At 32.6% G+C, this 15,168-nt stretch overlaps 1 protein-coding gene, 2 non-coding genes and 1 pseudogene across 3 annotated transcripts in view; all 4 read right to left on the bottom strand.

The window, feature by feature from the left end:
- LOC148950873 (anaphase-promoting complex subunit 13) overlaps positions 1 to 15,168 on the bottom strand; it is a 103,400-nt gene that overhangs the window by 30,604 nt on the left and 57,628 nt on the right. The gene's annotated exons all lie outside the window — the stretch shown is intronic.
- LOC148950880 (U5 spliceosomal RNA) lies at positions 8,075 to 8,197 on the bottom strand (annotated as a pseudogene).
- On the bottom strand, positions 9,474 to 9,665 carry LOC148950879 (U2 spliceosomal RNA). The gene has a single exon (XR_016141934.1). It is a non-coding gene; the product is annotated as a U2 spliceosomal RNA (small nuclear RNA).
- Positions 11,535 to 11,726, bottom strand: LOC148950878 (U2 spliceosomal RNA). The gene has a single exon (XR_016141937.1). It is a non-coding gene; the product is annotated as a U2 spliceosomal RNA (small nuclear RNA).

Genomic DNA, 15,168 nt, shown 5'->3' with positions numbered 1-15,168 from the left:
CACAATCTAATATAGTATAAGCAACGAAAACCACGCTATCATTGCCTAGTCTATAGCGGGTAACATGTCGAAAACGGGTTTTATCATTGCCTACTCTATAGAAGCTAACCCGAGAGGCCTGCATAATGCAAGAGCACCAAAAATTGTTGCAAAATTTGTCACACGTGATATATATATATATATATATATATATATATATATAAATATACATATATAGAGATATATATACAGAAATAGATATATAAATATATATATATATATATATATATATATATATATATATATATATATATATATATATATATATATATATATACATGAATATATATATATATATATATATATATATACAGAAATATATATATATAAATAAATATACATATATATATATATACGTGATGATATACATATATATATATATATATATATATATATATATATATATGTCTTAACAAAGGCACCACGTTATATAGGTACTTTACCGTGTCCTATCTTTCCCTTGTTACGTTTCCCCTACATTTGGGACAATCGTTTTTCATTTGGATTGTCCCAAATCATTGCTTGTATTCAACAAATTTCGTAGGATAGTGTTAAACCGTGACGAACAGTAAGCAAAAATAATCACCGAAATGTTGCAACTCCTTTGGTACATAAAACTTTAAAATCAACAAGGTTAATGTAGCTTACTAATTACCAAATAATGCAAAATTTAATTCACCGCCTCCTAGCGCAGTTGCTTATGCGTACAGGTGAAATCAATGCCGGAGAAATCGTATGGCGGCTTGAATAATTTTTTTTTTTTTCTTTTTCTTTTTTTTTTTAAAACAAAGGTAAAATCCTTGAAAATAAAATTTGTTGCTGATGTTACAAATTGATGCAATCTTATGTTTTTTGAAGATATTTTTTCTTCGTCAAGATGTTCGTGGCTTTGCCAACACATAACGTTAAACAAAATTTTATTATATAAATTTAAAATTAAAACTAGAAGTTAATATCGAACATCAGGGTATTTTTTTTGGGGGGGGGGGTTTAAACTAAACAAGAGACACTTCATGCTTTCACTTTTGTACAAAGGGCGATACCTCAAGAACGGCTAAGGGTACTACGTTGAAATTGTCACGACATGTTCAATGGGAAATTGAACTAAATCAAAACACAAAATTTTCAAATTGTTTAATTTTTTTTGTGGGGGGGGGGTCCTTCAGGATCTGTACACTTCTTCCCTGATAAATAAAATATCTTTTCGTTGTATTTTATTGAAAAAGGAATTGTTTTTTGTAATTTAGAGTTTTCTCATAACTATAAATTTTTGATATACTGAGTAATTAAAACAAAGAATATGTTTTTTGTTTCACGTTTTTCGAAAAATTTCCAAAATTCCTGGTAAATAGTCATTTTATTCCTGATTAGTTTCAAATCCTGTTAAAAAAACTCATATGAATTTACTATGATTTATTTTCGAAAAGCTAAATGTGCTCTCAGGTGAATAGGACGTTTTTATCAGAAAGAAAGCATGTTTTTACTATATAAAAAATAATCTAGAACCTTGATTTGTTAATGTGAAGATGTTTCACAACATTTGAATTTATCAAATCATATTTATTTGGCTTTTGTGCTGCCTTGATCATGAAGGAGGTACTTCAGGGCCACAATTTGCTATGGGGCAGGGGGGACTGCCCCCTCCAGACCAAATCTTGACCCCCTCTCAGACCTCAGTTTTTCCCCTCCCCCCAGCTGACATTTAGTTTCTGCAAAATATCATGTTAAACCTAAAATAAGCCTGCATAATTCAAGGATCCAGATAAACAGGTCAGTTTTGTTTTTTTAGTAGCCTAAATCTTTGTCTGATTTTGGCTTTTTGAATGACAATTTTGTCCAAGTCTTGATTGGAAAATTTTCCTTCATTTATCTGTCTGAGTTCTTTTCTGGAGGAATATTTTTTATCATGTTTATAGAATTTGACTAACTGATAAGTTGATTGCATATTAGTTGACTAATAACTTCTTCCCAGCAGAACTTACTTGTATTCGCATAGGGTCTTGTACAGATTTGATACTAAACCACAGAATCAATATTGCTAGAGTGGTACATTGACGACAGCACTGACTGACTTCGTTGGACGACTCACATGAACTAAACTGTTGAACAGGATCTGTAGACGTTACAGACATGCTCTGTTTATGAGTGTTGATTTCCTGGCGTTATTCTACTACTAACAGGTAACAGCTAATATACTGTACCATTCAGCTGTAGTTCATTCGCACGAACTTAATGGCTAATGCTTTATGCTAGTTGTTACGAAGTCACGTATCTCTCTAGGATTTGAAAACTTCACCACACTGCCGCGGTTAGATTCGTATTTTCAGATCCATAGAGTTAGATACGTGATTTTGACCTATCGTGAGCATTCGTTCGTTCGTTCGTTCGATGAACTCGGATGAATTGCCACAAAATATAAATTCTTCCTGAAAAAGTAAATGACGCCAAGAAATAAGCCAGCTCAAATAAAAGTAGCCAAGTTTGTAAGCCACAAGCCAGTTCCAAAATGTTTCACGCCAGTTGCCAACAAAATAAGCCAGTTTGGCGTAAAATAAACCAATCTGGCAACACTGAGACCGAGAAGCAATAATTAAACAAGGATTGTTAAAGACTTTATGAGAATACGAGTAAGAAACTTTGTCACAAATTTAATTTCGGTTGCAATACTCTAATAACATTCAATCAACTTATTGCAAGTTTGTCTTCAGATTTTTATAAACAGTATAAAACATATTCCTCATGGTATAAAAGTTTATATTAAAATTTTTATGGTCGTCGGAAATTTGTACAACCCCTGATAGAATAAAATTTTAATTCAATAAGAAGAAATAATACGAATATTTGTACTACAAAAAAAACAAAACTGGCCGAGGCATCTTTAGTAGTGTCTTATTCATGATTATTTTAGGTTTTACATGATATTTTGCAGAAACTAAATTTCAGCTGGGGGGAGGGGAAAAACTGAGGTCTGAGAGGGGTTCAAGATTTGGTCTGGAGGGGGCAGTCCCCCCTGTCCCATAGCAAATTGTGGCCCTGAAGTACCTCCTTCATGATCAAGGCAGCACAAAAGCCAAATAAATATGATTTGATAAATTCAAATGTTGTGAAACATCTTCACATTAACAAATCAAGGTTCTAGATTATTTTTTATATAGTAAAAACATGCTTTCTTTCTGATAAAAACGTCCTATTCACCTGAGAGCACATTTAGCTTTTCGAAAATAAATCATAGTAAATTCATATGAGTTTTTTTAACAGGATTTGAAACTAATCAGGAATAAAATGACTATTTACCAGGAATTTTGGAAATTTTTCGAAAAACGTGAAACAAAAAACATATTCTTTGTTTTAATTACTCAGTATATCAAAAATTTATAGTTATGAGAAAACTCTAAATTACAAAAAACAATTCCTTTTTCAATAAAATACAACGAAAAGATATTTTATTTATCAGGGAAGAAGTGTACAGATCCTGAAGGACCCCCCCCCCCACAAAAAAAATTAAACAATTTGAAAATTTTGTGTTTTGATTTAGTTCAATTTCCCATTGAACATGTCGTGACAATTTCAACGTAGTACCCTTAGCCGTTCTTGAGGTATCGCCCTTTGTACAAAAGTGAAAGCATGAAGTGTCTCTTGTTTAGTTTAACCCCCCCCCCCCAAAAAAATACCCTGATGTTCGATATTAACTTCTAGTTTTAATTTTAAATTTATATAATAAAATTTTGTTTAACGTTATGTGTTGGCAAAGCCACGAACATCTTGACGAAGAAAAAATATCTTCAAAAAACATAAGATTGCATCAATTTTTAACATCACCAACAAATTTTATTTTCAAGGATTTTACATTTGTTGTAACAAAAAAAAAATTAAAAAAATAAAAAATTATTAAATCATAGATACTTTTTATCCGGCCTGGTTTTAACGGGTGAAAAAAACCACCGGCGGGAGGAGGCGTTGAATTAAATTTTGCATTATATGGTAATTAGTAAGCTACATTAACCTTGTTGATTTTAAAGTTTTATGTACCAAAGGAGTTGCAACATTTCGGTGATTATTTTTGCTTACTGTTCGTCACGGTTTAACACTATCCTACGAAATTTGTTGAATACAAGCAATGATTTGGGACAATCCAAATGAAAAACGATTGTCCCAAATGTAGGGGAAACGTAACAAGGGAAAGATAGGACACGGTAAAGTACCTATATAACGTGGTGCCTTTGTTAAGACATATATATATATATATATACTATATATATATATATATGTGTATATATATATATGTATATTTATTTATATATATATATTTCTGTATTTATATATATATATATATATTTCTGATATATATATATTCATATATATCATTATATATATATATATATATATATATATATATATATATATATATATTATATTTATATATATATATATATTCATATATATATATATATATATATATATATATATCACGTGTGACAAATTTTGCAACAATTTTTGGTGCTCTTGCATTATGCAGGCCTCTCGGGTTAGCTTCTATAGAGTAGGCAATGATAAAACCCGTTTTCGACATGTTACCCGCTATAGACTAGGCAATGATAGCGTGGTTTTCGTTGCTTATACTATATTAGATTGTGGTTTTTTGGGGTTTAGGGGGGAAGGTACCTAGGTTAGATTAGGTGACGTATTTAATATATGCTATGCTTTACCCCCCCCCCCCCTAATGTGTAAATGAAGAGCCTAATTTTTTTTATAAACTATTATGTATTCATTCTATTTTATTTCATTTCATTAGCATTAACCAAACTTGACTTTTCAGAAAGGCCCGCATAATTCAAGAGTACCCAATTTTTTAACAAAAGTTGTACTACAATGCTTTCGATTGATTGGTAGGGGGAGAAATATTCAAATATAAATATGTTGAAAATCTGCATAATCTTTTGGTTTCTATAGGGTTGAAGAGATTCCAGCCCCTATCATGTTACAACCTTGACTATAGACAAATAGTACGCAACTATTACCCTCCACATACCCTGAAAGTTTCAACTTAACTTCCTTAACTTTTCCGTAAATATCACATATACACCCTTTTGACAACCTTGGATGCTTATAGTGAATTTTGATTTAGTTCAATATCCAACGTAAAAGACATTTACGCTGATATATCCTACTTGACAATAATGCAAGTTATGTTGTGATGTTATTAAATTTGCTCAGAAACATAAACACAAAAACTGGATTCAAAATGACTCGAGCAAATATTACAAGAAAAATGTCTCCTCTTCCCCAACGACACCACTGGTGACGATCAATGGTGTCAATTCACGAAAATTATAGAGGCTAAGTAATATCTAGTCCCCCCCAAATATATATATATATATATATATATATATATATATATATATATATATATATATATATATATATATATATATATATATATATATATATATATATATATATATATATATATATATATATATATATATATATATATATATATATATATATATATATATATATATATATATCTCGGGTTAACTTCTATAGAGTAGGCAATGATAAAACCCGTTTTCGACATGTTACCCGCTATAGACTAGGCAATGATAGCGTGGTTTTCGTTGCGTATACTATATTAGATTGTGGTTTTTTGGGGTTTAGGTGGGGAAGGTCCCTAGGTTAGATTAGGTGACGTATTTAATCTATGCAATGCTTTATCCCCCCCCTAAAGTGCAAATATATAGCCCAAATTTGTTTCTAAACTATTATATATTCATCCTATTTTATTTCATTTCATTAGCATTAACCAAACTTGACTTTTCAGAAAGGCCCGCATAATTCAAGAGTACCCAATTTTTTAACAAAAGTTGTACTACAATGCTTTCGATTGATTGGTAGGGGAGAAATATTCAAATATGAATATGTTGAAAATCTGCATAATCTTTTGGTTTCTATAGGGTTGAAGAGATTCCAGCCCCTATCATGTTACAACCTTGAGTATAGACAAATAGTACGCAACTATTACCCTCCCCATACCCTGAAAGTTTCAACTTAATTTCCTTAACTTTTCCGTAAATATCACATATACACCCTTTTGACAACCTTGGACGCATATAGTGAATTTTGATTTAGTTCAATATCCAACGTCAAAGCCATTTACGCTGATATATCCTACTTGACAATAATGCAAGTTATGTTGTGATGTTATTAAATTTGCTCAAAAACATAAACACAAAAACTGGATTCAAAATGACCCGAGCAAATATTACAATAAAAATGTCCCCTCTTCCCCAACGACACCACTGGTGACGATCAATGGTGTCAATTCACGAAAATTATAGAGGCTAGGTAATATAAAGTCCCCCCCCCCATATTTTTGTCTGATCGTCAAAACGAAACGTAATGCATTTAAAAAAATTTCGATGAGTTTTTTTAACCATTTTATACCCCCCTCCTCCAAAGAGAAATTCTGGACACGGCCCTAGGGATGGGAAGAGTATTCTTTATAATCCAGGGAGGGAAAGTTCGTTGTTTTTCCAATTTCTTTAACAAAATACAAAAAAAAACCAAGCCCCTTTTCAATAATAATCCACAAAAAGACTTTCCTGAATCTGGAAGGGGGAATGAAAATAAAATCTTGCAGAAAATTTCTCCCCACCCCCATTGAAGCTACTGGTATTCACTCATGCTACTTGGTAATAATACAACTTATATTGTGATATTATTAAATTTGCTCCAAAGATGGACACAAAAGCTGAATTTTTAATCACCCGAGCAAAATACACAGAAACAATACAGTAAGACTTCATCAGGTAAATGATTACTTTATTTATTTTTATTAGTATTTATCCTTTCTGTTTGTCATTCACTAGATTAATTTTATAAATCTATCTTGTTACTAACAATGTAGCCAGAACACTCAATTGAAAAATAGATGGCCTTCAAGTATAATTCCAGTTTTAAAGTAGAATTTGAGTATAAACTTACTAAACAACCCAAAGCTTTGAACCGTAGAAAAGCAATAGAAAATGAAACAAAAGTCCTATAAGATGGACTCGAGCTTGAAAGACTTAGTAGAAACAAAGTAGTACGAGGGAAGCTGCATTCCAAGATGGTAGTATCTTTTGATTTTTCAAGTGCAGAAGATCAATGTCTTATGGAGTAATATTCTGTATGGACTTGTGCTATTTTTGTTCAGATTTCTTGAGCCATGCTTTGCCCTTTACTTTTTAGCCTAAATAAATTATGGGGTACTGGTGCATTATGCAGGCATTGCTATATACTATATCAAAGAAACCAGTCACGAAACCCGTCAAACTGCTATTTCATTAGCAGACAACGGGTGATTTGCTAGATAAATTGATGCTAAAGCGTGATTTCTCAATATTTAAACGATAGTTTTTTTTGGGTTTAGGAGGAAAAAAGGTACCTAGGTTAGGTTACCTATTTAATGTATGCTATGCTTTACCCCCCACCCTCCCTAATGTGCAAATATATAGCCCAAATTTGTTTCTAAACTATTATATATTCATCCAATTTTATTTCATTTCATTTATCCTATTTCATTTTAGAAAAACCTCCTAAACTGGAATGGAAATACTGTTACTAGACAAAGGAGAAATGAGGGTCCTAAGAGAATGGGGACTCAAGGGCGCCTAGAACTTGGTTCGTTATTGCTGCATGCTGCATGCAACTAGGCAAATAGCAACACTAATCATGTCTACTTCAGTATAAATATAGCTTACTTAGAAACCCCTGGAAGGTGTGCCACATTTAACAATTACTGTCCCTTTTTGCTATCTGCCCATAATTTCACAATTTGTTTTTCATTTTTGAAAAGATTGAATTTTGTTCATGTATGACTTCAATTATCTTCCATTTTCTAGGGTTACTTGTCTGACCACTAATCAAAACCGTTTCCTCAAGTAGTATTCCTACTGACCTCTCATGTCATTTATGTCTCGTCAAACGCTAAGGGTAAGTAATCGAGCTTGTCAGATAAGTGATCTTCGAATATTAGAACATGCAGCAAGAGTATAGGCTAGTCTGCCTTTCGGCATTCAAAATTTGTTAGGAGTTAGGACTCATCAAGTGCCCCTCCCCACGGTAATCTTTAGTAAACGGCGAAAGATTAACTCGATATGAGGAGAGGCCAGAGCTATGAAAATAGCTAGAGATGACTTGAGTATATAAAAATAATTCCTAATAAATCCTTATCGTTTTTTTTAACAAGGTTCGAAAGCAATAAGGAATTCAATGTTCAATCAAGTAAATACGGGCATAAAAATCATATGATGAGAAAACATATTCAATAAGCAGCAATTCATGAGCAACTTTAATGATATGGTACAAAAACTACATCTACAGAAAATAACATAAGTATTCAGTAATAAGGATCAAAAATAATTGTAATGTAACTGAGTGGTCGATCAATGGCTGTCACCAAAGGCCCCCCTATTTAAATATTCCAAGAAGCTTGGCGGTTGTGAAGGAATTTTTAGTTTGATATGTTGCCAACGCAATTGACTTGATGAAATGTGGGGGGGGGGGACCAAGGGCATTTCACTTTTTTAAGACTAGCCTGTGTGACTTAATCTAAATTTCAGCAATTTGATGCGATTCCTAGTTCAGTTTAAAAATCAGCATTTAATAATTACAGAGTATTTTCAAAACAAAATGCATTAGGAATCTATAGAGTATACTTCCAACTCTCTCATATGCTTGGGCACAATTCTTCCGTAATATATCAAGCATGTAAGTTTATCAAGAAATAGTCATTACTACTACTACTAACAACCCACTGCAGAACCAAGCCCTCTGAGGCTAAAACCAATCACTTCAGCAATTCTCTTCGAATCTTGGTTCAATTTAAATGTCAGCATTTAATAATTGCATAATATTTTTGAAAAAGATGCACGGGGATTTCAATCCAAGTTGAAAATTTTTATTTAATTATGGCGAGTGGTCATTGGCTTTTTCACAATTAAATTTTGTAAATTATAAACAGTTTTTCGTTTTTTTCAGATCAAAAAAAAAAATATATATTTTTTTTAATATATTCAACGGCTAGGAAACTACAGGTATGGTTTCTATAATGTATAAAGGATGCGCATAAGAAGTCAGTGTTTAGTGTTCATTAAAGTAAAATCACCGACGGAACAAATATTGAAAAAACTCTCCAAAAGTGACCCCGCGTACCTCAACGCCTCTAGACACAAAGTGCTGTACTACTTAATCGCTCCGAGCCAATAAATAATGCCAGAGCGTGATTCAGGCGACGAGTGACCGGGATGAATTGTGTAACTACGGGTTTTAGTTGCCAGGTTCGCATAGGTTTACAAAGGGTCACTTTTTTTGTGTGGAGAAGATAGGTTTTGTCAGTACTTGTTCCGTAGGTGATTATACTTTGTTGTTCATGAACTTTGATTTCCCCTCGTGAGCGGTGTGCCCATCAAGGAGGTACTGCAATACCGGGCAAACGCCTGAAGGGAGCGGAGCAAGCCCCGACATCCCTCCAGTTTCCAAAAATAAGTTTAACATTCTGGGCCCCATGTAGGAACCGTATCAGATATTAACCTGATAAGAACCGATACTACACTTTGATTTTAGCCAAAAGACCGAGAAGCAATAATTAAACAAGGATTGTCAAAGACTTTATAAGAATACAAGTAGGAAAGTTTGTCACAAATTTAATTTTGGTAGCGATGCTCAAATAACATTCAATTAGCTTATCATTTTATCCTTAGATTTTTATAAACAGTATAAAACATTTCACATAATATCGAAGATTATCTCAAAATTTTAATGGTAAACGGAAAATTTTCCAATCAAGACTTGGATAAAATTGTCATTCAAAATCCAAAATCAGACAAAGATTTAGGCTACTAAAAAAAACAATACTGACTTGTTTATCTGGATCCTTGAATTATGCAGGCTTATTTTAGGTTTTACATGATTTTTTGCAGAAACTAAATTTCCGCGGGGGGGAGGGGAAAAACTGAGGTCTGAGAGGGGGTCAAGATTTGGTCTGGAGGGGGCAGTCCCCCCTGCCCCATAGTAAATTGTGGCCCTGGAGCACCTCCTTCCTGATCAAGGCAGCTCAAAAGCCAAATAAGTATGATTTGATAAATTAAAATGCTGTGAAACATTTTCACATTAATAAATCAAGTTTCTAGATTATTTTTTTAGATAGTAAAAACATGCTTTCTTTCTTATAAAAACGTCCTAATCACCAGAGAGCACATTTAGCTTTTCGAAAATAAATCATAGTAAATTCATATGAGTTTTTTTTAACAGGAATTGAAACTAATCAGGAATAAAATGACTATTTACCAGGAATTTTGGAAATTTTTCAAAAAATGTGAAACGAAAAACATATTCTTTGTTTTAATTACTCAGTATATCAAAAATTTCTAATTAGCAGAAAACTCTAAATTACAGAAAACAAGCCCTTTTTCAATAAAATACAACGAAAAGATATTTTATCTATCAGGGTAGAAGTGTAGAGATCATGAAGGACCCCCCCTCCCCCACAATAGCAAATTAAACAATTTGAAAATAGTGTATTTTGATTTAGTTCAATTTCTCATTGAACATGTCGTGACAATTTCAACGTAGTACCCTTATCCGTTCTTGAGGTATCGCCATTTGTACAAAAGTGAAAGCATGAAGTGTCTCTTGTTTAGTTTAAAATCCCCCCCCCCCAAAAAATACCCTGATGTTCGATATTAACTTCTAGTTTTAATTTTAAATTTTTATAATAAAATTTCGTTTAACGTTATGTGTTGGCAAAGCCACGAACATCTTGACGAAGAAAAAACATTTTCAAAAAATATAAGATTGTGATCGATTTGTAACATCAGCAACAAATTTTATTTTCAAGGATTTTATCTTTGTTGTAACAAAAAAAAAAAAAAAAAAAAAAAAAAAAAATTACTCAAGCCTCGAAAAAGATCACACTATTTTCGAAAAAGATGCATGGGGACTTCAATCCAGGTTCGGGATTTTGATTTAATTATGACGAGTGGTCATTGGCTTTTTCACCATTAAATTTTGTAAATTACAAACAGTTTTTCGTTTTTTTTCAGATCAAAAAAAAAATATATATTTTTTTAATATATTCAACGGCTAGGAAACTACAGATATGGTTTCTATAGTGTATAAAGGATGCGCATAAGACGTCAGTGTTTAGTGTTCATCACAGTATAATCACCGACGGAACAAATATTGACAAAACTTTCCAAAAGTGACCCCGCGTACCTCAACGCCTCTAGACGCAAAGTGCTGTACTACTTAATCGCTCCGAGCCAATAAATAACGCCAGAGCCTGATTCAGGCGACGAGTGACCGGGATGAATTGTGTAACTACGGGTTTTAGTTGCCAGGTTCGCATAGGTTTACAAAGGGTCACTTTTTTTGTGTGGAGAAGATAGGTTTTGTCAGTACTTGTTCCGTAGGTGATTATACTTTGTTGTTCATGAACTTTGATTTCCCCTCGTGAGCGGTGTGCCGATCAAGGAGGTACTGCAATAACGGGCCAATGTCCGGAGGTAGCGGAGCAATCTCCGACATCCCTCCGGTTTCCAAAAATAAGTTTAACATTCTGGGCCCCATGTAGGAACCGTATCAGATATTAACCTGATAAGAACCGATACTACACTTTGATTTTAGCCAAAAGACCGAGAAGCAATAATTAAACAAGGATTGTCAAAGACTTTATAAGAATACGAGTAAGAAACTTTGTCACAAATTTAATTTCTGTTGCAATACTCTAATAACATTCAATTAACTTATCACTTTGTCTTCAGATTTTTATAAACAGTATAAAACATTTCCCATAATATCAAAGTTTATCTCAAAATTTTAATGGTAAACGGAAAATTTTCCAATCAAGACTTGGATAAAATTGTCGTTCAAAAGCCAAAATCAGACAAAGATTTAGGCTACTAAAAAAACCAAGACTGACTTGTTTATCTGGATCCTTGAATTATGCAGGCTTATTTTAGGTTTTACATGATATTTTGCAGAAACTAAATTTCAGCTGGGGGGAGGGGAAAAACTGAGGTCTGAGAGGGGGTCAAGATTTGGTCTGGAGGGGGCAATCCCCCCTGCCCCATAGCAAATTGTGGCCCTGAAGTACCTCCTTCATGATCAAGGCAGCTCAAAAGCCAAATAAGTATGATTTGATAAATTCAAATGTTGTGAAACATTTTCACATTAACAAATCAAGGTTCTAGATAATTTTTTTAGATAGTAAAAACATGATTTCTTTCTGATAAAAATGTCCTAATCGCCTGAGAGCACATTTAGCTTTACGAAAATAAATCATAGTAAATTCATATAAGTTTTTTTTAACAGGATTTGAAACTAATCAGGCATAAAATGACTATTTACCAGGAATTTTGGAAATTTTTCAAAAAAAGTGAAACGAAAAACATATTCTTTGTTTTAATTCCTCAGTATATCAAAAATTTATAATTATCAGAAAACTCTAAATTACAGCAAACAAGTCCTTTTTCAATAAAATACAACAAAAAGATATTTTATTTATCAGGGTAGAAGTGTGCAGATCATGAAGGACCCCCCTACCCCGCAAAAGCAAATTAAACAATTTGAAAATAGTGTATTTTGATTTAGTTCAATTTCCCATTGAACATGTCGTGGCAATTTCAGCGTAGTACCCTTATCCGTTCTTGAGGTATATCCCTTTGTACAAAAGTGAAAGCATGAAGTGTCTCTTGTTTAGTTTAAAATCCCCCCCCCAAAAATACCCTGATGTTCGATATTAACTTATAGTTTTAATTTTAAATTTTTATAATAAAATTTCGTTTAACGTTATGTGTTGGCAAAGCCACGAACATATTGACGAAGAAACAACATCTTCAAAAAACATAAGATTGCGATCGATTTGTAACATCAGCAACAAATTTTATTTTCAAGGATTTTATATTTGTTGTAAAAAAAAAAAAAAAATAAAAACAAACAAAAAAAAAAAAAAATTACTAAAGCCTCCATACGATTTCTCCGGCATTGATTTCACTTGTACGCATAAGCAACTGCGCTAGGAGGCTTTGAATTAAATTTTGTATTATATTGTAATTAGTAAGCTACATTAACCTTGTTGATTTTAAAGTTTTATGTACCAAAGGAGTTGCAACATTTCGGTGATTATTTTTGCCTACTGTTCGTCACGGTTTAACACTATCCTACGAAATTTCTTGAAAGCAAGCAATGATTTGGGACTTTCCAAATGAAAAAGGATTGTCCCAAATGTAGGGGAAACGTAACAAGGGAAAGATAGGACACGGTACAGTACCTATATAACCTGGTGCCTTTGTTAAGAAATACTATTTACAAAAGTCCTACTTAGTTACATCACGTGACAAAAAACATTATTTATTTAGAAAGTATTTGCGTTATTTATAATATATCAATTTCTGAAAGATTGTATTTCACATGTTCCTTTTATTTTGTAATAATAGAATATTTTATATATGGTACTTGTCACTCTACACTAATTAAAATTTTTTAGGTATCGTAATATTTGTTAAAAATTTTGCAACAATGTTTGGTAATATTGAATTATGAAGGCCTCTTGGGTTAACTACTATAGAGTAGGCAATGATAAAACCCGTTTTCGATATGTTACCCACTATAGACTAGGCAATGATAGCGTGGTTTTCATTGCGTATACTATATTAGACTGTGGTTTTTTGGGGTTTAGGGGGGGGGGGGAAGGTACCTAGGTTAGGTTAGGTGACGTATTTAATATATGGTATGCTTTATCCCCTCCCAAAATTGCAAATATATAGCCCAAATTTGTTTCTAAACTATTATATATTCATCCTAATTTATTTCATTTCATTAGCATTAACCAAACTTGACTTTTCAGAAAGGCCCGCATAATTCAAGAGTACCCAATTTTTTAACAAAAGTTGCACTATAATGCTTTCGATTGATTGGTAGGGGGAGAAATATTCAAATATAAATATGTTGAAAATCTGCATAATCTTTTGGTTTCTATAGGATTGAAGAGATTCCAGCCCCTATTATGTTACAACCTTGAGTATAGACAAATAGTACGCAACTATTACCCTCCCCATACCCTGAAAGTTTCAACTTAACTTCCTTAACTTTTCTGAAAATATCACATATACACCCTTTTGACAACCTTGGATGCATATAGTGAATTTTGATTTAGTTCAATTTCCAACGTAAAAGCCATTTACGCTGATATATCCTACTTGACAATAATGCAAGTTATGTTGTGATGTTATTAAATTTGTTCAGAAACATAAACACAAAAACTGGATTCAAAATGACCCGAGCAAATACTACAAGAAAAATGTCCCCTCTTCCCCAACGACAACAATGGTGACGATCAATGGTGTCAATTCACGAAAATTATAGAGACTAGGTAATATCTAGCCCCCCCCCCCAAATATTTTTGTCTGATACGTTAAAACGAAACGCAATGCATTTAAAAAAAATTTCGATGAGTTTTTTTAACCATTTTATACCCCCCTCCTCCAAAGAGAAATTCTGGAAACGGCCCTAGGGATGGGAAGAGTATTCTTTATAATCCAGGGAGGGAGTGTTCGTTGTTTTTCCAATTTCTTTAACAAAATAAAAAAAAACCAAGCCCCTTTTCAATAATAATCCACAAAAAGACTTTCTTTAATCTGGAAGGGGGAATGAGAAAAAAATCTTGCAGAAAAATACCCCCCCCACCCGTTGAAGCTACTGGTATTCACTCATGCTACTTGGTAATAATACAACTTATATTGTGATATTATTAAATTTGCTCCAAAGATGGACACAAAAGCTGAATTTTTAATCACCGGAGCAAAATACACAGAAACAATACAGTAAGACTTCATCAGGTAAATAATTACTTACTTTATTTTGATTAGTATTTATCCTTTTTGTTTGTCATTTACTAGATTAATTTTATAAATCCATCTTGTTACTAACAATGTAGCCAGAACAATCAATTGAAAAATAGATAGCCTTCAAGTATAATTCCACTTTTATAGTAGAATTTGAGTATAAACTTACTAAAGAACCCTAAGCTTTGAACCGTAGAAAAACAATAGAAAATGAAGTAAACGTCCTATTAGATGGACTCAAGCT

The sequence above is a fragment of the Artemia sp. Qi Xiang Cuo genome, chromosome 6 (genome assembly GCF_049724085.1).
Source record: "Artemia sp. Qi Xiang Cuo chromosome 6, ASM4972408v1, whole genome shotgun sequence".
Classification (NCBI taxonomy): domain Eukaryota; kingdom Metazoa; phylum Arthropoda; class Branchiopoda; order Anostraca; family Artemiidae; genus Artemia; species Artemia sp. Qi Xiang Cuo.
Note: the sequence above shows the minus strand (reverse complement) of the source record. Positions and strands in the feature narration are given on the sequence as shown.